This window comes from Anomalospiza imberbis, chromosome Z, assembly GCF_031753505.1.
Source record: "Anomalospiza imberbis isolate Cuckoo-Finch-1a 21T00152 chromosome Z, ASM3175350v1, whole genome shotgun sequence".
Lineage (NCBI taxonomy): Eukaryota > Metazoa > Chordata > Aves > Passeriformes > Viduidae > Anomalospiza > Anomalospiza imberbis.
In genome coordinates, this window is record NC_089721.1 from 18,298,659 (window position 1) to 18,323,210 (window position 24,552).

At 35.5% G+C, this 24,552-nt stretch overlaps 1 protein-coding gene across 2 annotated transcripts in view; it reads right to left on the reverse strand.

Annotated features, from left to right (window-relative positions):
• PDE4D (phosphodiesterase 4D) overlaps positions 1-24,552 on the reverse strand; it is a 508,545-nt gene that overhangs the window by 424,755 nt on the left and 59,238 nt on the right. For both annotated transcript variants that reach the window (XR_010994389.1, XR_010994388.1), the window contains exon 2: positions 13,404-13,524. The gene's annotated coding sequence lies outside the window, so the exon portion shown is untranslated. The remainder of the gene's footprint in view (positions 1-13,403; positions 13,525-24,552) is intronic.

Here is a 24,552-nt window from a genome sequence, read left to right on the forward strand (position 1 = left end):
CATCCATTGTAGCCATTTCATACAATAGCATTACAAATTTATTTTCAGTAGAGATTCATTATTTTCAAAAAAAAATATAAAAAGTCCCCATGTACTGTGGGGAGAGGAAGAGGAGGAGGAAGAAGTTGATGACTTACCATTTGGATAGGTGTGAGAGATAAAAAATGTGCAAAATATGGATAAAATTTGTAGAGCCATATTTCAGAGCTCAAGGTAGACAAATTGCTTATTTCTGTCCATACAAGCACTCCATATATTGACAAAATTTTCACCTATTCTGAAACTGGCACTATACAAACTCAGTCACATAACTAAAAATATTGTCCTTTTACAAAATTTCTCTAGCAATAGTATGCAAGCTTTCAAAAATAATCTCTTAGAAAACCTTATGTATCCATTAATGTACAATCAAAATTGTTGAGGCACAGTTCTCTAAAAAAATTACACAGCAAGAGAAATCATTCTACATTTTTACTCCAGGAGAGGAATGACAACAAATAGACATAACTCCAGAAGTCCTGAGCTTATAAAGGTATTTTTTATTATTTATATTTTTCTTTGCATTTATTTAGACTGTTTGTTTCATATGTATGTTCCAGTAAGAAAACCTGACTTTCAAACATTTTTCCCCACTCTTCTGCTTATCAAATGCTATACTAGGTCATGTGTCTTACCTTTTCTGGCTTCACTGAAGACACAGATTCCTAGATTCTGTTCTGTACTTTGAAGAACTTGCAATCTTTAGTGCTTCATTAATAGAGAGAAATGGTTAGAAATACAGTTTCTTATTTGAGTCTTTCCCTGCTCCTGTTTACTAACCCAGACAGCAAATTATAGTCCACTACACAATCATGCTGTTGGGCAGCCCTGTAACCTCTGAGCACCAACCAAAGAACAAGCGCCTTCAAAAACCTCTGCTACTGCTACTGTGATGTCCATAATTTCAATTTATCACGCCTCTAAGGAAAGCATGCTTACAGTGTTGTTTCTGAGTTCCTTGGTGATGTTATTAATGAACTTTACCATCCATAAAATAGATTCTGCTATTATAAATAGATTTCGATTTTAATAATGCTGGACACCTATGACAGATTGCTGTAAGGGAAGAACACCAAGATAGAATTTTGATGAGATTTGTATGAGCAAGTTTTATAATTCTAACGCCCAACTTTTCACCTGAGTTTTAACACCAAACCTTTCACTTTTACACCTACAAAGGTAAACTGAGCAATTCCTTCCCTTGATAATTTCCCCTCTGAAAACACTTCTGTAATAAAAATTTTTATTTCAAAGCTCGAGAAGTAGCTACTAGGAGCAGGGGGCCATGTGCTGTCAGGGATGGAAAAAGGCAGAATGGAGAGCTAAAGCTTGAAGTAGCTGCCAGTATCCTTGACACACAGCCTGAAGTATACACCACAGTATTGGAAATAAGAGTGTCTTAGCAAACTGTTGTTCACTATAGGATAATTCAAGAGTTGCTATACCGCTATACCATCATTCTTTTATTTTCCCTGGTTCTTGTTCCTGGAAGTAGGGAGAGAATACTGAACACTGAAACAACCACAGCAACTTTGGTAGCTTTTATTTCTCTAGGTTTTTTACACTGGAAATTATCCAAAGACTGTGATGCAAATTCTCCATGTAAAGAAACAATTTTCTTTTTGTTTCATCAATTGTCTTCAAACTACAGTCATGTAAAACCCCACTGCTGCATCCAGCAGTGCTGCATCCAGCTGTGGGGTCCTCAGCACAGGAAGGTCAACTGTCTGCTGGAGTAAGTCCAGAGGAAGGACACCAAGATGATCAAGGGGAAGAGCACTTCCATACAAGGAATGCCTGAGAGAATTGGGATTGTTCAGACTACAGAAGAGAAAGCTTTGGAGCAACCTAATTGCAGCCTTCCAGTACCTGAAGGGTGCCTAGAAGGAAGATGGAGAGGGACTTTTTAAAAAGGCAGTGACAGGACAAGGGGAGTTGTCTGTTCTGTATCTTCTTTTAGTAACTGCATGTTGTCCCACCACTCATTCTTTAACTGAGACTGCTCTTGACTGAAAGCCAGCATGCAAGATCTCATTACAGGTAAAGCATAATGAAAAAGCAAAAAAAAAAAAACAAAGCTAAGTGTGAAAGGGACACCATCCTTATATCCTAAGGTATTGCACATCACAGGGTACCAGAGCCATGGCAAAATTAATAAATTGATTTTAAACATATTTCAAATTGCACTCTACCAAGCTCTGAGAATTCTTTTGCAAAGCTTCAAGGAATATTGCTAAGCTAATATATGTTCTTCTTGAGAGAGTAGTTTTGTTCCAGGTGAAAGAATATCATTCAGCTCTGTGAAAGCAGTACTTTGGTCTACTTAAACATATGATATTTAACTGCACTTTTTTTTTCTTTTTGTATTTTCCTTAGTGACTCAGTGGTGCATGAATTCCATCATATTAATTCTTTCAGTTTATGCACCACAGCTAGTTTGCAATGTTTTGATAGAAAGAATAATATTCTTTCCCAAACTCACTACTCTTACTGTTGTTTGTCTGTTGCATCTCTATTCGTTAATTTAACCCTAGAACAATATAGTGGAATCATTTTTTTTAGTTACTTTGCATTTACCATTTAGAGGGATTATTCGTGGAGAAACACAGCCAGAAGAGATGTTAAAATTTAAAATGGAATCACAAAGAGGAACTAGAAGAGTAGATGGAATTGTTATGCATTGAGGAATAGAAAAACATATGATTAACTAAGGAAAGAAATTAACAGAGACCTAGTACTTGTGAACACCGGGGAAAGAAGGGAAAGGCATGATTAGGGTACAAACATCCAGTATATTTACTTCCTAATTTGCATCCCATTTTATCTTGATTACTCTGATGAGTGAAGTCCTTTGTGCAGCAACTCAACAACTTATGACATTATGGTCAGTACAAGCCAATTATTAGTACATATTTCATTCTAATTAGACATTTTTAGAGGAAAAAAAAGTCAATTTTTCTTTCCTGTTTCTTATATGCAGATAATTTTCTACAAATATAAAATGCTATAGTTGAGGAAAGCAAGTGAAGGCTTGAGGCATACCCAGCCACAACTGAACACCCAGCTTGCAATTAAAACAACCAAAATACAGCTTTCCCATGGAATCATGCAAGCCACACTTAGCAAGTACATGAGACTGATTATATTGCTGTGACAATACATAAGATTTAGAGATTCCAATCTCTATCTCTGCTGCTGATAATTCATATAAGAGCATAATGTTGTGGATTATTTAATGTAAAAAAAGCCCAGGGATTAAAGAATAATAAGGTACACGATCATTAGGAAATCAGAAAACATGCAGGAATTTCCTATCTCTAAAATAAATTTTGTGAAAATTCTAGGCAGCTCTTAAGTATTCCACATTATTAGCTATTGGAAAGCAATGTTGCAAGACAAGAGTGTTTAGGTAAACTTGCTAGACAAAGTAATTGAAATAAATTACAGAATTTTAAGTGTTTTAATTTCTGTTCATCCACAGAGGAATCTCAAACTGCTTACTTGTAGTTGAGTAGATCACATCTGTTGTCTGTTATTTTAACTACTTTAATTACATCTTTGTACCGAATTGCAGATGAAGTGGAAGACACAATCACGAAAATAGCAGATGCTTGTAAAATAGCAACAGTTCTGATCAGACTTCTGATGCACTCCTGATTAAGAAAATGTAAATGGTTAACTGGGACTGCTTCACGACACATGGCACTGTGCAACCAAAGAAACCAGAGTGTAGTTTGGAAAACGTGAAGCACTTTCAATAGAGACATTTATGGCTTCTATAATGAGGCTCAAAAAATTTTAGAGTGTTCCAATAATTTTTTATCTGCTACTATTATGTACTAGTCTAGGTAGTAATATATTAATTTTTATTTGATCAAGATAAAATGCAAAAAGAATATAGAAGATTTCTATTTTAATATATATATTATGAACTAAGATTTTTCACCCTGAAGTGACCCCAAAGGCACAGGATGGAAAAGACCTATAAGAGTAATTACAAGGATAAGTGACAAGTATCTTTGTTGTCTCTCCATTATATGAGTTTCTTTTTTCTAAGGTGCAATTGAAGATGCAAGAGAGTAAAAAATGCTAGATAATATACAGAGAGAGACACCAGAACAGGCTGCAAAGCAATGTGGATGAAGGTCTGGGTACAGCCATAAAACCATGCTGGTTTTTGTGATCACATATCTTCTCACATAGGTCTTATATTAGAAAACCACACAATCTCCAAAAATATTATTTTTCAATGCTTTATCTAATCTCATTTTCCAACATAGTTTCTTGGTTTTATTTTTTTAAAAGAACCCCTTCCTGAAACAGAGGAGCTGCTGTTTCAAAAGAGGAATAGAAAAATCCTAATTTTGCTCTCTCAAAAAAGGATCATTAAGTAAGAATATTTGCACTGAGACAATTGTTTTACTTTGAAAAGAGCATAGCAAAACTGTTGAGACTTGATCTTTTACTCTCTGGATTGTGACACTGAGCTGGTTTCTCATTAAGAGAATAATAAGTGAAAATTATTTCTAGAGGAATTTTCAAAGGCATCAAGGAAAAAATCTAGCATCATATCTCTGAAGCAAAGATACCAAAACCAAGGCCGGAAGTAAATAATTGTAGATATACAGCAATTTGATCTAAATGTTTCCTCACTATCTGTCTAAATTGCCCTTCCCATCCTAATTCATTTGTTCTTACTTTATTATTCATATATTGTTTTTACTGCGCAAAATCTAGATCTTGACATGTGCCATGTAATTCAGATATTGAGCTTTGGTAAAAAAATTAATGATATGCAATGTTCTGCTCCAGAAAGAGATTAAAGTTTGCTATTAATTGCCACTATTTATGAAGAACACGCAGAGAAAAGGATGTAGATAACAGTGTCATAGCCTTTGTCTAAGTTTCAAAATATGTAGGCAGAAAACTGTAATTCATTTACCTAATGGAGGAATTGGACATTATTGCCTTTCAGTATTTTCAAATGTTCACTAATGTTTTGAAATTAATTTTCTCAAGGCGTGGTAATTTAAAACATATAAGAAGCATAACATGTATAATAAAAAATGTCCCCCATCTCACACAAAATTTGATGCTTTTTTCAGTTTTTTAGCCAAAAATATTATGTATGTTAATTCATTCTTTAAAATCATCTTGCAATCAGTTGTAGTTTGTACCTATTTAAGACCATGCAAATTACCTGTGTTTCTCTGATACCAAATTAAGTGTTTCTTTGATTTTGCTGCTCTGGCTTTTTCAAGTGAGCCCTAATATTGTTTTTTCTTGAACTCTGTTTTTTATTATTATATTTTAGAGCAAAAATGTCCAGAGGAGGTGTTGCAATATTCTAATCTGTAATATCTAATAAAAAAAGCTAACAGAATTTGGCCTAATTTGCACATTGTAATAGACTAATTTTTTTGGACATTGCACCATTGCCTTCATTGCTTTCTGGATCTTAAATACGAAAGGAAGATACATGGTCTAACAGAGACCCACAAATTAGTCAAAAAAAGCAGATAGGACCGTGAAAAAGCTATAAGCATGTGTCAAAAGATTAGGTGAAATCTAACAGCTAGGAACCCAAAGCAAGACAAAAGCTTAGAAGTTATACCAAAGAATGCCTTGTGTTCAGGAGGGCCACAAATCACAGTGAAAATCCATCAGATTCAAAGGCTTCCATTGTTTATTATACTTATACAGAAAAGGTGAAGTGATAAGCAATTTAGTCTCTAGGCAAGTTATTGTGACAATAAAAAGGCAGGGATGGGGGAAGAGGAATGATAACAGAACACAGCAGCAGAAAAAAATCCTAGATATATTTGAAAAATCAAAATGAAATAATTTTCTAGAACACATGATCTGAGATATGAGATAAGTACTAGCCCTAGAGCAAGTTTGAGCCTTCTTTATTTTTCCAGCTTAGGACTGACAGGGCAGAGGCAGTAAATCACAGCTTTTTGGAGGTTTCAAAATAAAAATTCATCTTTGTTAAGACTTCCTGAAAGTGAGAGACAATACTTATTGGTTCTATAAGGGAGGAGTTGGGAAATTTCTAGCTATTTTGCATATTTATATGTGAAAATTGCAAACAGCAGAAGTGGAATATGGAAGGAAAAACTGCAAAATTTATTTTCTTTGACCCCTCTCTTTACAGAGACATGAAACAAATACCTAGTAGGCCTCATTTGGTCCTTTGAGAATATTATTTAAGATCTATCCACAAATATTCAGCTGCAACTGACCAAAAATTTCTGTTTCTGTTTACTGTGTTCTCAAACTGTATTGAATCATAGAATCAAAGAATTTAATGAAAAGCAGAGATTCCCCAAATCTTGAATATATTCTTTCTTTAGCTAAGTTTTGGTACAAATTATAATGAAGGAGAGAGAAAGAAAAGAAACAGACAAAACTGAAATTTCTGGATTCTGCAGTGCTGAAAGAAATAGGTGAGAATCTGAAGATTTAACCAGCCCTTTCACAGCCAATATTAAGATTTTCAACCTTAAGCCACCAGGTGCATCTGCTGAGGGGCTACAGATTATGCAGTTTCACTGTTCACAGGCAGTTTGCAGTGCTCCTGCTGAGGTCCTATATAAGGTAACAGGCTTCAATTTTGGGGAGAGAAACCTCACATTTCATAGAAAGGCAAGTTTGATATTAGCCTTCTTCAGAACTACATTTTATTTTTTTAATGGAACTTCTTATTCATTTAAGGAAATCTGATCATGTTCTTTCTTCATTAAGTGCTTCCTAATGGACATACATACCATATGCTTTCTGCCTTTCTAGGCTCTATATTTATGTGTACAGATGTGTATGCATTCATAGATAAAAGAAAAGATATACTTACTGCCTGTGTCACAAGGGAAAAACTATACAACATTAAGAAAAAAAATTCTCATTTTTTACAGTCACAGATGTTTCTGAAGCTGTTGCTGAATAAACAAAATAGAAATTGCAAAACTCCAATAGCAAGCCCACCATCTAAGAGTTGAAGGACAGTCTTAATTCTGGAATATACTGCTCTTGTCAACCTACTCAAATTTTAATACTACTCAGCTGTTCATTGTTTTTAGTTCTTCATGTCTCCTTTTGCTGTCAGTGGCCAAAGAACAGTAATCCTTGCCAGGGAATTATCTGTTCTGACATAACAACTAGTATGAAGCCATTTCCATTTTCAACAAAAACATCTAGCAAATTGTTCTGCAATTTCTACAATATTTCTTTCTCTAAAAACATTGTCCATGTGACTGCTACTTACCATTCTTTAGTACACTACATCTATCATACTTCCAAAGTCTCGAAATTTTAAATTTCCATTGAAAATATTCAATATTTGTATTATAAATATCTTAAGGACCTTGTCATGCAGGAGAACCTGAATATGCAATATCCATTGCACTCTGTCAGATGCATAGATATTGACAATAACTACCTGCAATTTAAAAAGACAAGTGAAAGACAAATAAGAACAGAATTTACATTAAAAAAAGTAATTACACAATATGGCATTTCCATCCATATATAGTGTGCATCAGTTACATGCTCATTCTCTGATATCCCTCACTCTGTCAGCATCAGTCAGCCTTCTCTTAGGCACCGTTTCAAAATTTAGTCTCAAAGAGGGAATCAAAAGACCCAGTGTTTGCAAACTGAAGAGTCAGAAAGACTATCTTCATATTTAAAGACAAGAGTGTCTAGAAACTCAGTCATGGATTACAAATATACTGTAATAAATAAGTGGGAAGCAAAAGTAGGGAGATCATTAAATCTTTAATATTATTCTGTTTTAATTACATTATCCAACACATTCTTGCCTTTCCTTTACTCCTCCCTGACCAATAGCTGCCCTCAGTGTGATGTGCAATGTATAAAGTCCTGATCTTTATTGTCTTTACTCCTTATTTGCCTATTCCAGGACTCAGTAATCTACCCATGTTTTCTTTTTCTAGCATTTTAACATCTATTTCATTTAAGCTAATACTCTCTAGGTTAAGCATACTTTCTTTATAGTTATAGAGTGAGATCTTCAGGGATTTTTAATGTTATTTTCACCACTGTAGTAAATTATTCCAAAGGTAGGAGCAGTTTCCATCAAACAGTAAAGACAAAAGGGCTGGATCTAGTGTCAGATTTGGGATAATTACTCTGTGTAAAACACAAAAGTAGGTGTAATTCTAAAACAAATGGTTGACATCTCCCAGTCCTTCCCATGAAAGGGGGCCTGAACCATACACTGTGCCTCTTCAAGACAGCCTGAAATCAAGCACTGGGTGGGAAAATTGAGATCATAAATATATTGCTGAGACGATATAACCTCCCAGCAGACAATTATTGCTGCAGATAGGAAGAACTGACAAGGGATGCCAATGATACAAATGTGCAAGAACTCCACAAAAATAGAGACCTAGGTGTAATTCAAGGGTTTGCTAGCATAGCTGAGCTGTAAAACTCTCTGTCAGACCCACTCAAACCATCAAGAGATTTTTTTTCCTATTGATGTAATTTGGAATAAAAAAATACCATTGCCCCACAGATTATTATTTAAATCTGCATAATAGTGGATGACATTTGAGTTACAGATTAGGATTCTTATGTCTGTTAGCACATGAGTGGGAGTATTTTTATGTTCCAAAATGGTGCAGTTATGTCTCAAAATTTTAAGTACTGCCCAGGCCCTAGATAAGGAGGTAAGATTTCCTTCAAAAAGGTTGGAACTTAATTAGGAACATAGACAGGAGCTGAGCTAGGAGAAGAATCAAGAGAAGAAAATAGAGATTTATGACAAAAGCATGTCTATTAATTTCAGACATATCAGAGTCAGAAGGAAGAAAAGCATGGCAGATAGATTTTGAGATCTGAACAGAACAGGGTAGCTGGAAACATTAGTCAGAACTTCCATGAAGAAAACTTTCACAATGGGAGAGGGCGGAAGACTAAAATGAAGAAATCCAAAATGAGTGGGAGAAAATGAACACGTGCAATATCTTTGTCAGGAATAAACTAGTGTATTCCTGCAATAGTACCTTTCCTCTCTTTCCAAAAAATAATTCCACAAATAAAAGGATATTAACAAGTGCACACATGTGAATATAGTAAATTAACATAAAATAATTAATAGGATACAAATCCAGCTATTGTTTCTCAGACTGGACTCTCACAATAGGCATTAATTACTAGCCCTTTAGAATGAATGTTCAAAAAAAAGGATGAAAGCTGTGCTAGGCATTTCTTGCTGCTGCTTTACATAAGGAAACATGCTGCCTAAGATGTCCGTTTTGCCAGTCAACCAGTGACATTAAGGGAAAAATAGCACCACTGTATGAATTTCAAGTTGCACTTTAGCAATGTCCCACCTTTGCCTTTTCTATCCCTTGTTTCATTTGCAAAGACTGTATTAGAGATAGAGAGGTGGAAGAAGGCAAAGAATATGCAATGTAATTGCTTCCCATTAATTAAGAATGGTTAGCCCAGGCAATCTCCCTCTAAGTATCCTTCTATCAGATAACAAATGGACCTAACCATTGGTGATGAGAGAAAAATCAATTTATTTGTAACTAATGCAATTTTATTATGAAAAATATTTCTGGAACACTGCAAGTTTGTCTGTTGACAAATTGCTTACTTAGAACTTTTGACCTAAAGCAAGAATTTCTGTCTGACAGAACAGCACTGTGCCAGAAAAGAGACTAGAACTGAACTTCTTTGCAATTCCTTCACACTCTCAATGGAGAACTACATCACTTTAACTTTTTGGTATTGAGTGTCTTACTGTGGTGCTGACTAACTATTCTAGCTGGTGAGCAGAGGAGTGTAGTGCATTTGTTTGGGGTAGAAAGGATGACATTCCCTCTCCCTTCACGAGGAGGGGCAGACAAAGAGCCCTTGGCCCCTGTCTTCTCTGAGATTCATCATCTAAGGAGAAATGAGCATAGGAACAAAAGAAGTGTTTAATTTCTCTTTACTCCTCCACATCACAAACAAAGGTTATGACAATCTAGCCCTAAGAACATTGGATGAAAACATCTCTGTGAGTCAGCTGTTTGCAAATAGCTCTCTGCCCTCCTTTGCAGTTTCCTATGGGTGCTCCCTGCCTGCTTTGCATTTGCATGATTTGCCACCACCACCATCACCTCCCCCTGCTCACAACTTCTGCATGCAGCTCAGAATCTTTCCTGCAATCTCTCTTGGGAGAGCATACCATTTTGAGCTCCACCATTTTTTTACCCCAGTGCTCAAAACTTTGCTTTTAAAGCTTTGATCATAAAATATGAGCCACTTTGTCTCCTATTAGTGATCTGTAGTTTATCCCAAACCTATCATTGTTGCAAATATACTTTTTATATTTATGAAATCAAAAGTCTTGCACTTCTAGACTTTTACAGATAATAATAAATTAAAAGGCAGACAAACTACCCTTAAAGTTTTAATTTTGCATTCTGCCCCCCACTCCTTTTCTTTTGATGTTGTTGAAGCTGTTGAAATGCCACAGTTTAAGCAGACCCAGTTGCTAAATATATCCTCTTTCTTGGTTCATTTTCTTGCAATATAGCTACTTTCAGATTTCACAAGGATTGACTCACTTCTGACACAGTGTTCCAAGATAAAATCCCACACAGTGTGACATTCAGACTTCATTCTTGATACTAGCATGCTCATCACCTGAAAGTATTCTTACTTCATTTAGCTGACCAAATACACTCCAATATACTCCCAAAGAAATCTAATTATTACAATACTTTCTTGAGAAGTAATTTCTTATAATTGGTGTACTATCAGTAAAATGCTAGTTTCATTGAAGAGAGGCTGGAAGTCTGATTTTGAAAGTACCAATAAATATATTTCATCATGCTTTTTGATAAAGAACAAATTATATTCACATATGCAAAGCTGTAGAAATAGTGTGTGGAAATACTTTGCCTTGCTTATGCAGTTATGAAAATAATATTAAGCCCTTCTGAAACACAAAAAAAAATCAAGTTCACTGTTTTATAATAAAAATTATTCCAAAAAAATCTCATTCTGTGGTTGATCAGTACTAACTAAAACTCCATTTTTTACTAGAAGTAACTTTGTGGTGGGGAGGGGATGGAAATGGAGGAAGAAAACAAATTACAGGGAGGGAGAGAGGGAAGGAGACAGGGAGAGACAGAGCTTTAGCTGTGTTTTCATAAGTACCAGATGGTAAGTCATGGAATTAGAAGCATTAGACCACCTAGAATATTGTAAGTTGAAAATGCTGGAAAAAAGAGGAATAAAAAAACGGAAAGGAGGAAATTATTTAAGAGGAGATGTTGTAAAAGAAATAAAGAGCTACCTAAGGATACCTAAGTATTAGACAAATAGTACACATAGGCTGAAAGGACAGGGATGCTGACATCCTCACTTAATGCTGTGAGCAACACTGAAAGAAAGAAATTACTATTATATTAACCCTTTTCACAAATGCAGTTAAATGCAACTCCATAGGCTACCAATGAAAGAATGAATGGCAATACTGTGCAAACCATCAGGGAGAGAGTGAAGGTCTAGCAGGATTAGACATATTGTGCCATCTGAGCATAGTTAAGTAATGGAATTAAAAAACCTATTAGAAGCACAGTTAATAAATACTAACCACATATTTTTAATTGCAAGCTTACTTGCTAATTATTTTAACAGTACTCTACATATTGTATTGTCAGAAAAGAAATGGAAATGTTTATTTTTTACCAACAGTTCCTATTATGCTACACTGTTAAAGTTAGCCTCAGCTAGTTCAAGATGCACACTGATTTCTATATTTGGTGAAAATACCCAAATGTTCACAAATATCTGCTGGTTCATCTTCTGTATTAAGTATATTCACTGACATCTGAAACCACTGAAGCAATCCCTTGATTCCTATACTTCCTAAAAGACAAAAACTTTCTTGGAACACATGTGACAACATGCCAATAAATAAAAACAGAACTCTTATTCTATCTTTCTTTTTAGATCATTCAACTGATGGCATTTCTATTTATTCACCAGTTGGTCTCTTCATGAAATGACTGGTCTGGCAGACCAGGGATGACTGTGACAATGAAAATTCAAATTGACAGGCATGTGGAACAATGGAAGATTTGATATGTTATATGAAATCTTTGGCTGTGCTCAACAAGTCTAATAAGGCATCTCCAAAGTCACCTTTGTTGAAATAGTTCAAATTGTTTCACTATTCTCCTACAAGCAGTAGTCAAAAAATTATTTATGTAGCACGTCACCACATAGCGTAAAATAACTTCTCAGAGACTATGTATTTTACAATTTCAAAACAGCAAACAGTAAGAAATATTCTATGTAACCAGTTCAAAGTAAAAATAGTTGTAGATCATTCTATCTAAGTTCACAGAGCAAGATATGTGTAGCGGCGTGTTCGCTGGTGGCAGCAGGCAGGCAAGGAGACTCCACACAGCTTCTGAGGGTGCTCATTAGATGAGGGGTTATTGGGGGTCCTACCCCTGGGAGGCAGCATGGTTTCTGAGGGAGAGGGGACGAAAGGGGAGGGGGAGAGAGGGGCTGAGAGAGCACCAGCCAGGAGAGCCCACAAAGAGAGAGAGAACCGTCCCCCTGGCACACTTAACAGGGAGATTCAAAGTGGGCGCGGAACAGATTGGGCCAATGGGATTACAGACACAGGATACTGCAGGGGAGGATCACAGGCTTGCAATAAACCATACATTTTCCAGGGGTAAGATAGAGCATACCATTTCACTAAAATATAACACCACAGATATGCTAGGACTTAACACCAAAATAATTTTGTAGGTTAAAAAATATTTATATATATATATATATATATATATATATATATATATATATATATATATATATATGAAAGAGACAAAACACATGAAAATGACCAGAAAATAGGCAAAATTAAGCCATATCCAAACCTATGCTTATATAATTATAAGCGTTGATCTCTTGGAATATTTCACAGTCAACATTTCATATCAAATCAAATGTAGTCCCTAACATCAGTGCAGGGGCATACATTTACAACTGAGTACAATATGGACATTTTATAATCTTATATTTCAATGAATGCTCAAGAAAAAAACTAACTTTTTAAAAAATAAACTGTGGAAAATGAATGTGTCAATTACAAAAATAAAAAAAAATAACTGAAACCATACTACTATTCAATAATCTTATCTCCTGGTGTTGAAGACACACGCATATTTATTTAGGTTACAGATATAATAGGGTTCAAATTATAATGATTTTATCATTCCATCTCAGAAAGTGGCATTTGAAAGGCTAATACAACACAGAATTAGTGTGGAAGAATACTGATATTAAATAAAAAAGCAAGAAAAAGAAAACCTTCTACTTACACTCTTGCTCTTCCCACGCAGACTACCGGTATTCTTATTCATGGTGACTGGGACTGAATTAGGAGTTTTTTGCAAGTCAAAGGTGAGGTTTTATCCCTCAATCATCCAAGTAGCTTCTATACTGAAAGAAATAAATTTATATAATTAACACAAAGTCCTTTCAAGTTCTACATTCAGGCATAAGACGCTTCATCAGTGTATAAAAGCTGCACACATTCTAAAATCCACCACAGCAAATGTTTCATGTATCACTAAACCATTCAACACATAGTTGTCCTGAACCATACAGCAAGCATATCGGTAAATAGATCATGCTTTCCAGTCAATAATAAATGCATACAAACTCAAAAAATTGCGGAAGATGACAGGCTTCTGATTACAGGCATTTTACCACAATTATATTTAACTAGACATTGGCAGTATTGTTTGTAATAACGAAATAAGGCTTATTGGATATTTTTATCAATTTTCTCAGTCTAAAGACATTTTTAAACTTATATGCTATTCAGACCATGACATAGGCTAAAAATTCAGAGAAAGAAGGGCATCTAGAGTAATTTTCAAATCCAGGAGGCTAGGAATGCTTAAACCAGTAGTGGGGTACTTTCATATAGTTGTCAGAATTTGACAAATCTGTGATTGTATTAAAACAATAATTAAGCAAAAACCCCTAGCAACTGATGATGGTATGGCATCACAGCTTTGAAAAGAAGCATTTGTCAGCCTCTGGCTACATGCATTGCAATAACCATGGAAGAGTGGAATTAAAGGGAAATTCAGATGCTCTGAGATCAGGCAGTTAAAAGATTTATATACTCATTTGAGCTAGATACATCTCTGCACACATTGTTTTCCTTAGCTCAGCCAGCCAAAGACAAGACAAAGAGTAATTTCTGACCAACAGATGCTACAGTAAAATTTCCTAATATAACATCAATTATATCAGCAAAAAATTAGTATCTGCAAGAGTATCCCCACATTACTTTTTTCACAGGACACAAAAGTAAATAAATAATTGGTCAATCTATTCCAGCAATACACACAAGAGAGAAATATACTTAACTAATTAAACTAGTTGATGCATTAACAAAATTCATAGAAGTCTAATAAAATATCTAGAACTATGTATGAAATCAAGGTACAAGTTTATGGCTTTAACTGAGGAAAAGAGTACTAGCACATTAAATGGGGGTCAAATCTTTTTTTTATATATTAAGCGAAATTCTCTTGTAAATACTTTCAGGCATGTTTCTATGAGCAACCATAATACATCAGTCCATATCACAGCCTGAAAACAGAATAGTGGAGCTCTTAAAATCTTTTAAAAAAAGGAGAAAAATGCAGGCTATACAGTACTAGGCTGACGATTGGAGAGGTAACTTCTTTTCCTGTGTACATTTGATTGAAAAGACTGAAGAACATTCCCTAATTTCCATTTTACTGTGGGTGCAATACCTAGAATTTACACATAACACCACAAGAAAAGACCTCACTCAACTAGCACAGAGGTACTTCCAGTGCCAGACTGGTGCCATTTATTGTAACAGGGACATGAGTCATACAGACAGATGCCCTTCTTCCAGACCTTACAAGTTTTCCAAGTTTTCTTTTAAGTGTTATGGATTTTATTCCTGTTGAACATGATATGTCCAAAATATTAGCCAAATAAATAGTTCAAACAGAAGACATTCATTCTGGACTATAAACAGAACAATATATATATAAACTTTTATTTCATCACCTTCATCATTAAGCCTAAATAACAATTTATATTAAAAAATGTAAGCACAACAAAGACTAACAAAACAGCTAGTGATTTCAAATTGAAGATTTTTCTGATATTGCTTATTTTCTAAATTATAGAGGACAATGAAAATGTAAATGTTTTTACTAAAGCATTTCAGCTCAATTACAATTTTTTTCTGAATAGGTGATTAAGAGATGGCAAAATCAATAAAAACAACTTACCCTTATGATCTGTTTCTACCTCTAGTTTTCACTACTCTTTCAAGATATTTTCAGGGTGCGAAGTTCCATTGAGTAACATGGCACATTCATACAGAGCAAAATATTACCACTTCAGGTTGTAAGAAGTTTAAAAATAAAAAATACTAGAGAAATATCATAAGAGGAGGAATAAAAACAACAAAAAATTCTGACAGACTGCTAGAGCAGTTTCCAGGGTAAATCAGGATATTTATGTTCTTGTGACATCTGGGATATTGTTGTTGTTTACTTGTTTGCATGCATGTCTGTCTCTTTATAGAAAAAGCATATTTTCTTTCAAGAGAGTTATAGAACACTGCAAAATAGCAGTTGCTGCACAATTCAACAGACTTATGCTTTTTCTACTTTTTAGACAACGTCACTCGTTAGACAACCTCACATTTCTTTAACAGTGTTTATTTTTTTAAAACTCCCTAAAATTTGCACAGGAATGCATCAAACTAGCTGGGAAATTCTTATGCCATTTTATCACATATGACCTGACCTTGAACAATCTCTCTTGTATGCACCACCTGTCCATCTCTCTAACAGGAATTTAACAGAAACTAAGATGAAGACATTTTCTTCCATCAGGAACTGACACTCTGCATGCCTACATGTTATGTTTGCTCACTCTTCCATACAATGTTTAAGATGGTTTATCTTAGGCACCTATCTAAAACGTGAGCACAGGAGTTTCAATATATCGATGTAGAATGGAGGGATTTTGGGGAGCAGACTGCTGGAAGCTGACAAGATTATGATTAGTAATACTAAGTCTGACTCTAGGGTCACCTGTGTCTGCATCAGAGCTGTGTTTAACAAAATACAACACTAGACATAAGAGTATTCTCCTCCTTTCTGACTGACAAGCATACAAATGTTATACTTAATAATTTGGAAATATTCATGATCTAGAAAGATTTTCAACAGTGATTTGGGTTGCCAATCACTGCCTAAAATCTTTCTATAAAAGTTGCAGCAAAGATTTGAGATAGAGCTTAATCACTGTTGCCACCCGACATCCATTTACACGAGTGAGATGAAGAACTCATTATCTCTAATATGTCTCTATTTCTGAGCAGTTCTGGGCTGGTAAGGTAGCCCAATTTCTTTCAGTTAAATAGATAGGGAAAAAAGCACATTATCATACAGGACAGAGAGCTCTTGGATAATCTACTGTGTCTCCAATCTGCTGCAAGAAAACTGCCATTTCTCTGAAAAAATGTGTTGTTTACAGACTTTAATCTCAGAGCCAGGCAAAGCACCCTCACTTTACAACTGAAGGTAAAGATCCAAAAGGCCTGGGCTTATATTTGCAGTGTATGCCTTATTCAGTGTCCAGGACCACTTCAGGAACACTTTAATGTTTCTGTATAATTTTAGTAGGACTAGCTTCCCTAGCACAAGCACATACAAAAGAAAATAATAGGAATAAAAAAAGCCAGTACAAAAGAGCAGAGACACTACAATGAATCTGCTAAGGTCCATTGAAGAAATTTTTCAAAGCAACAGGCTGTGAAAGACCTAGACAACTGGAACAGATGTAAAAGAAAGGTAAAAACTTCATCAGCCCATGCTGTCTCCTATGCTAAGCAAGCTTCTGTATTTTCAGTTATGACTGAAAAAAACAATTCCTATAGATAGGCTGAGACATGAGAAATCTCTAATTAAGAGAGAACTGTGCAAATAAACACTTGAATATTCAAAGCCAAATATATTCCTGTTATCATGCTACTGGTCTCCTATTTCTTTAAATATCTTCTAAAGCATAATCCAGAAATCAGTTACACTTGCCTAGTTAGACTAGCTTTTTTGCTTCCTTTAATTCAATGATATATTTTCTATATCATTTTCTTCTCATTGTAGGCATTTTTCAAAACAATTCAATATTCAAAAAGCATTTACAATACTTAAAAATATATAATTGGCATGAGTATGAACATTCCACTTTATACTTGGCTAAATGCAGAGCAAGCAAGACTATGTATGCCCCACCAAAAATGTCATTGCTATATGAGTTTAAAAAGAAGTATATAAAAACCTTGTTTGTATCAATTCTACTTTCTTTATATTCTCTAAATTTAAAAACACGACTATAAAAGTCAGTGTTTCAAAACTATATGGAAGTTACATGAAGAAATATACTATATACAATAGTGCATAAAAATGCTTTAAACTTGTCAACTAGGCTGAATTAAATCACAACTGTTTAGTATTTTGGTGGCTTTTTTTAAATTTCCTGTTCTACAATAACCTCTTCTGTAGGCATGAATATAGGTAAACAGTCTCTCTCCAGTGGAGAAAATGGTAATTATGACATTGATTCAGATAACATCAACATTTAAATTTGGCACAATAGACATAAACTCTTATCACACTTGCAGGAGGATTTTTCTTTAATTTTTCAAAGCAAAATAATATTTACCATTATCTTTTTTAACAATAACACCAAATAAATTTACTGTCAGTCCTTGATTGTTAAGTACTGTACTGTTTTGGTGATGTGATGTAAATTGTATCACCCGAGACATTATTGAACAAAATTAAGTTAACACTGGAGAATTACTTAGCCATACATTTTCTCCTACATTTGAAAATCGTGAAATACAGGTTATGAGAACCACTTTTCAGAGTATATTTTCATAAGTTTTTTTAAGACATATTGCTGAATGGATACAACATGAGTATCAATGCCAGACAATTCGGAGGACTTGTTACTAGAAACACCATTAGTCACAGGTATGTATTAGATAATGTACTGCACAGTAGGATGCTGGATTTTTTAATAAAAAAAGATGGAGTAAAATTGTTGTAGCAGGGTATAAAGCACTGAGGAATGTAAAAATATTGCCATATTTTTTATTTCTTTCCTTGGATAAAATCATAAAGCCTCATTTTTGGAGACAGGGAATATGATTTTAGTAGAATACAGAATGACCTCTAGAGAGACACTTAAGTCCACTTAGTGCATTTTCTTTTTTTTTTTTTTTTTTTTTTTTGAGTAACTTCAATTCATCACAGAATAAGTGTCCAGCACTTACCCCAAGAAATGCCTTAGAACATATAGACAGAGACATGAAAGCTGGGAAAATTAGTCAGGTTTTGAATCTGAGGACGGGACATGAAAAAGCAATTTGGGGAAAGAGTATTCCCACTAAATATATTTTCCTTATGGTGGGATATTTGATAACTTTGTTTATAAGCTTATAGACCAATTGCTAGTATTTTTTTCATCACTTCCGTGTTAGTACTGAGGACTCATCTGTTGGGTTGGTCTGATTCAGTCCTAGGGACTGTACCAAGACTGAAAAAATCAATGCAGACTTTCCCCAAAGTGCATGCAGTCCCATTCTATGTACAAGGTTAACTTCTCTCACAAACATTCTGACTGTTACACATGCAAGAGAACACTGTGTGTGTCCTCACACCACGCACCACACAGCAGCATTGACGAGGTCAGGCACTGCTGGGTAATGACTGTTCCAAGATTGCACTCTTTTTAATGGAGGAACTGGCTTAAAATAGCTATAATACTCTGCAAGTCCTCCAATGTGCCTATTCTCCTAGCAATGAATGGATAATACATTTACATAACAAAAATGGGTACCCTTCCAGAAAACTGACCAGAACGTCCTACACTGCTTAACGTGCAGGTAGTCTTGGCACATATGTGCCAGCATAAAAACCTCTGCTTCATATTCTTCTGTTTTCCATACACCTCCTAATATTTCAGCTTCTTCCTTGACCTCTGAGCATCAAGCTAGCATATTCATACAATTGTTTGCTTTTGCTCAAAGACCCTTTTCTACAGTGATGCTCATTACAAATCCATTGTGCAACTTCAAACTTACCATGCTCCCACTGCCATGCTTATCATTTCACATTTCATTTCATTTTAGATTTCATCTGCTATTTTATCAGATTCTTCAGTTTTGCAATTTTGCATAGTTGTCTTTAAAGCCTTTGTTAGCTTGGTATTACCAAATTCTTTCTTTCTTTTTTTTTTTTTTTTTTTTTTTTTTTTTTTTTTTTTTTTTCCCAAAACCTATTTAGCATATAGAACAGCAAAAAGCTCTGCTTCATGGCAAGCTCATATTTGACAATTAGTAATTAATGTGTTTAATTTGTGGGCTTTTATAGAAGTGTTCTGTTGATAGTCCTTGTCCATTTTACCTGTTTATTTAAGAATTTCTTCTATTATTGCCTAAATTTGGGGCAGGTTTTGATGTATCTTACAAGAAAAATCCTATCATAACAGACTTTGCAAGTTCTTCTGTAGTACATCTTTGTTAAATTTTCCTTTTATTTTACTTATGTCCTTCCAACCTCTCTGGCTGACTTCATGATCGGGAGAATGTTTCTCAAAAGACTGCTGTATCTTTATACCTTTGTTTCTATTTCCCTTTTTTTGGTCTTTCACATTAGATTTTAATATGTAATATTTCATTTTTATAAAATTTTATAGCCTTTTGTATTTTCCTCATTAGGGCAAAACTTCACGCTTTTCAAGGATGGCTTTGCTAGAATTTTCTTTATCCTATTTTTTCCCCAGGACAGGTTTCTTTCAGTTCCCAAAAAATTGCAAACTATATATTCATATTCTCTCAGATGTTTTTCTTGGGCTTCTACAAGTTTTACACAAACACACACAAAAAAATTATAGACCCATATCATTTTTCTCATTCACTGTGTCTAATAATCCTGTCACTGTTTTCTGTCCTTTCCAATTCCCTATTTGATAAAAATTTCCTACCTTTTCTTTAGAGATACAAAAATTACCTAGGGGAATGCATCATATTGAAATGTGTTGTTCCGGAATTATCTTCCTTCCCAAAATCTTGAATTTAAAACCTCAGATAAAACTCCACCTCAAAGGGTTTAAAACCTTAGTACAATCTCTAGAGTTGATATGTTGCCTACTTCCTTTGAGGTTCAGATAAAGCCTATCTCTCAAAATAGAATTGTTCTGTTGTAAAGGCATAAGTCCCTTGTTCTTGATTTTCTCATCTACAAGATGAAATGCTGTTCCTCTGTTTCTTCTTGCATTTTTGCATGCAATATGGAAAGCACTTGAGAGCATACCACTGCAGAGATGGAATACTACTTATACAAGTTTTGAAATCTTTTTCTGGAAGTGTTCACGCTTTCCCCATCTCTTCTTATACTCATTTGAATAAAGGATAGCAATAACACCATTTCAGAATAACACATCCACCTTTACTTTTCTTTCTATGACTACAACTCATGAAATTTTCTGATGTAGTTCACAAAATTCATATTTGATAAATGCATATTTTAGCTTACCTTAAAAACAAATATATTTAAAAATCAACATATGCTATCCAGTTTAAAAATGGTTTTACTATAAGGCATCAGTAATTGCTTTCTGCCTTCAACCCATGACATGCATTCACATTACGATCTTACAGAGCAACTCAGTGGCTGTATAATGAATGGGTTTTGTTACTTTTATGAGCAGCACTAACTTTCACCTGTGCCTCGAAGCACTATAATTTCTTCACACTTTGTGCTTTTCTAAATCCTATCATAATTTTCCTCCTTCTGTTCACATTTGCTACTGCATATATTTCCTATTTTTCATGGTTCGAGTTTATTAAAAAATAGTCCCTTTGCCCCAGGCTGCTCAAATTTATGCTATTATCTTTTCAGGGCATTTTCAGAGAAACTGGTCCACTTGAAGTGGTAGCAAGGCATTGGAACTCTGAATTTGTCTTTCTACCAAAACATGTAACACACTGCATATAAATGACTGCTTAAAGAGAGGTGTGTGATCCAAGTGACAAATCCTTGAAACTTGCTATGCAAGGCTAACAGTTGTGCCATTTAAGACAGATGTTTGCAAGTAAGATTCTTCATGCAGGTGAAGTCTGGGAACAGATGAAGAGATTTCTTGAAAGCTGGAAGTAAAACCTTTATGTATGATAATTTTCTATCTCATATTTGGGTAGAACTTTGCTACTGAAGAGGTGGAGTAAAATCAGGGCGGGCAAAACTAAGTTGAGGAAACAACTGTGTCAGATATGATTTTAATACTATTTTGTCTAATACTGAAGTACAAAGTTAGGAGATTTTGTAGACTAGAAAAGTCTTGGACATGTTTGCTCCAAATAAACCTCCTACTTTAAATTCATGTCACATAGCAATGACTATCAAGGTCAAATTTCCAATCTCTTGTTCTTGAACCCAAAACAAAAATATATTAATAATTAGGATTTTGACTTTCATAAAACAAGACACACATCTATCTTTTGACGATATTACATAATTTACTTAAATTATAACAAAAATGAGAAGCAAATTACTCTGAAACTACTTCAGGTAACTGAAATTGAGCTGTCCTTTTTTTTTTTTTTTGACAAGCCTGAATTGAAAGGTTATTATTATATGATAGCAGACTGAGAAGGCATATAAAATACAAGTTAATGTCATTCTTCCTTTTTCTGGATTCAACTGAAGGAGATTGGAGCTCAAAATCAATTTGTTTTACCTGCTGTTCAATATTTTAAAAATATACATTGTTTTAACAGAAGTACTAGATTTTTATTACAAAATAAGTTTAATTTTCTGCTTATCATATTTACACTTTGTCTTTGGAAGTCAACTTCCTTATGGAAGAGGAGCTAATATGATAAAAAACAGTAAGAGAAGAATCTTCACAGGGTAGCTAAAATACAGCTTTCTGAATATACAAGCAATTAATTTGCTGTTGCCAAAAAAACTTAAAAAATATTCAGATTAAAAGCATTTGCATGAAGTACAAAAGAAAGGGAAAGAACATTTAAAAACAGACAAACAAACAAAAACCCCAAACATGCCCCCAAACAACTGCAAATGAGAAATCCCAGTTTTCCTCTATGTCCAAGGTGTAGTCTAGCAATTTGGATTTTCCTAGCTTTTTATCTCCAACTAGACAGCAGCTTTCACAACTATAGCTGGCACTACTTTAATGATGTCATAATTTTTATCATCCCAGCAGTGTAGATAAGGTCTCTTTTAAATCACATCAACTTCAGGACAAGAATTTGATTTTAGATACAACAAAGTTATATCTAAAACTTTATCTCTACACACTCAGGAAAGGCTAAAAATTTGATCAAATTTTTCTCCCTCTTCTGGCAGAAGAAACACAGAGATTGATAAACTCCAAAAAAAAGTCCTCAAGAAGAGAGGACTCAGGTTTGCTGTTTTTCTTACAAGCTCTTCAGGAAGGCATAGGGAGGGTGGAAGAGGTGGAGGGCATCATAGTAATGGAAGGGCTAGAATGTCTGGCACAGTTGTCAAGGGCACTGGATAAGAATCAAGGGGCAAACAGTTAATCTGGATGCCATGGTGGGAATCTACTATAGACCTCCTGGCCAGGATAATGGCACTGATGAATTATTCTGAGGGAAACAAAAGGAGCCTTCCAGGTGACTGCCCTTGTCCTTATGGGGGACTTCAGCTTGCCAGAATTTAACTGGGAGCATCAAACAGCTGGTGCAGCCTGAAACAGATGATTCCTTAAAGACCTGGATGACAAATTTATGGAACAAGTCCTAAGGGACCTGACTTGGAAAGACACTGTCCTTGATCTGCTGCTTGTCAACATGGTGGATCTCATGAGCAAAGCAGAGACTGGGGCCATCTTGTCCACAGCAACTACAAAAAGTTTGAGTTTAAAATCTCTGTTGACAGAAGAGAAAGTGCCAGCAAAACCTCAACTCTGGACATGAGGAAAGCAGACTTCAGGCTGCTCATGGAATTAATAAGTCCTCCTGGGAAGAAGTTTCTGCAGGTGCAGGGTTCTGTCAGCACTGACCAGTTTTTAAACATCACCTCCTTAGTGCACAGGAACAGGAAATTCCCAGATGTCAGAAGTCAAGCAGGCGAGGCAGAAGGCCACCTTGGCTGAGCAGGGATGTTCTCCTGGAACTAAGGCAATAAAGGGAGGTTTCTGCCCAGTGGAAGCAAGGTCAGGTGAAATGGGAATAATACAGAGATGCTGCTCACCACTGTAGAGAGAAAATTCATGTAGCCAAAGCTCAGCTGGAGTTGAAGCCACCAGAACTGTAGGAAACACTAAAAAGGGTTTTTTTAAAAATACATTAATGGCTAAAGGCAGTGTAAAAACAACATCAACAGCATGAGGACGGTCACCTCACAAAGAGGTGCATGGACAAGGCAAAAGTGTTTAACACATTCTTTGCCTCTGTCTTCAACACTGATGGCAGACCAAGGAGGTCTCAGCGTCCTGAGCTGGAGGACCATGGCTGTGAGAATGATCAGCTCCCAGCTGACTCTGAAACTGTGCAGTATTGGCTGCTCCAGCTGGATCTCTGCAAATCTATGGGGCCTGGTGGGATTCATCTGAGAATCCTCAAAGACCTGAGTGATGTGTTTGCAATGCCTCTCTCAATGGTTTTTGAGGGGTCTTGGCACTCCTGACAGGTCCCAACTGAATGGAAGCCACCACACACTGTCACAGTTTTCAAGAAGGGCGGGAAGGAGGACCCTGGAAACAACAGGTCTGTCAGTGTCAATTCAGTGCCTGGTAAATTCATAGAAAAAAATATTCTGGGAAGTATTGAAAAAGACCTGAAGGGCAATGCAGTCACTGGTAACAGCACAGGTTCATGAGAAGAAAGGCCTGCTTGTTGAACCTTAGACAGGGTAGCTCACCTAGCCAATCAACAGAACCAGTAGATGTGAACTTTTTAGACTTCAGCAACGTTTTTGATGCCATCTCTCCCAGTGTCTTCCTGGACAAAATGCCCAGCCCACAGTTGGATGGGATTATGCAATGGGCAAGTAACTGGCTTCCATGTGGGGCACAAAGGGTTACAGTGAATGGGGTGACATCAGACTGGGGCCCTGTCACTAGTAGGGTTTCACAGGGCTCTGTCCCTGGCCCACTTCAACATCTTCATAAACAACTTTGACACGAAACTCTGAATACTAAGTTTGACAATGACATGAAGTTGAGAGGAGCTGTTGACTCAGAATCACAGAATCACAGAATCACAGAATCATGAGGTTGCAAGAGACCTCTAAGATCATCAAGTCCAACCTATGCCCTAACACCTCAACTAGAATATAGCACCAAGTGCCATGTCCAGTCTTTTTTTAAACACATCCAGAGATGGTGATTCTACCACCTCCC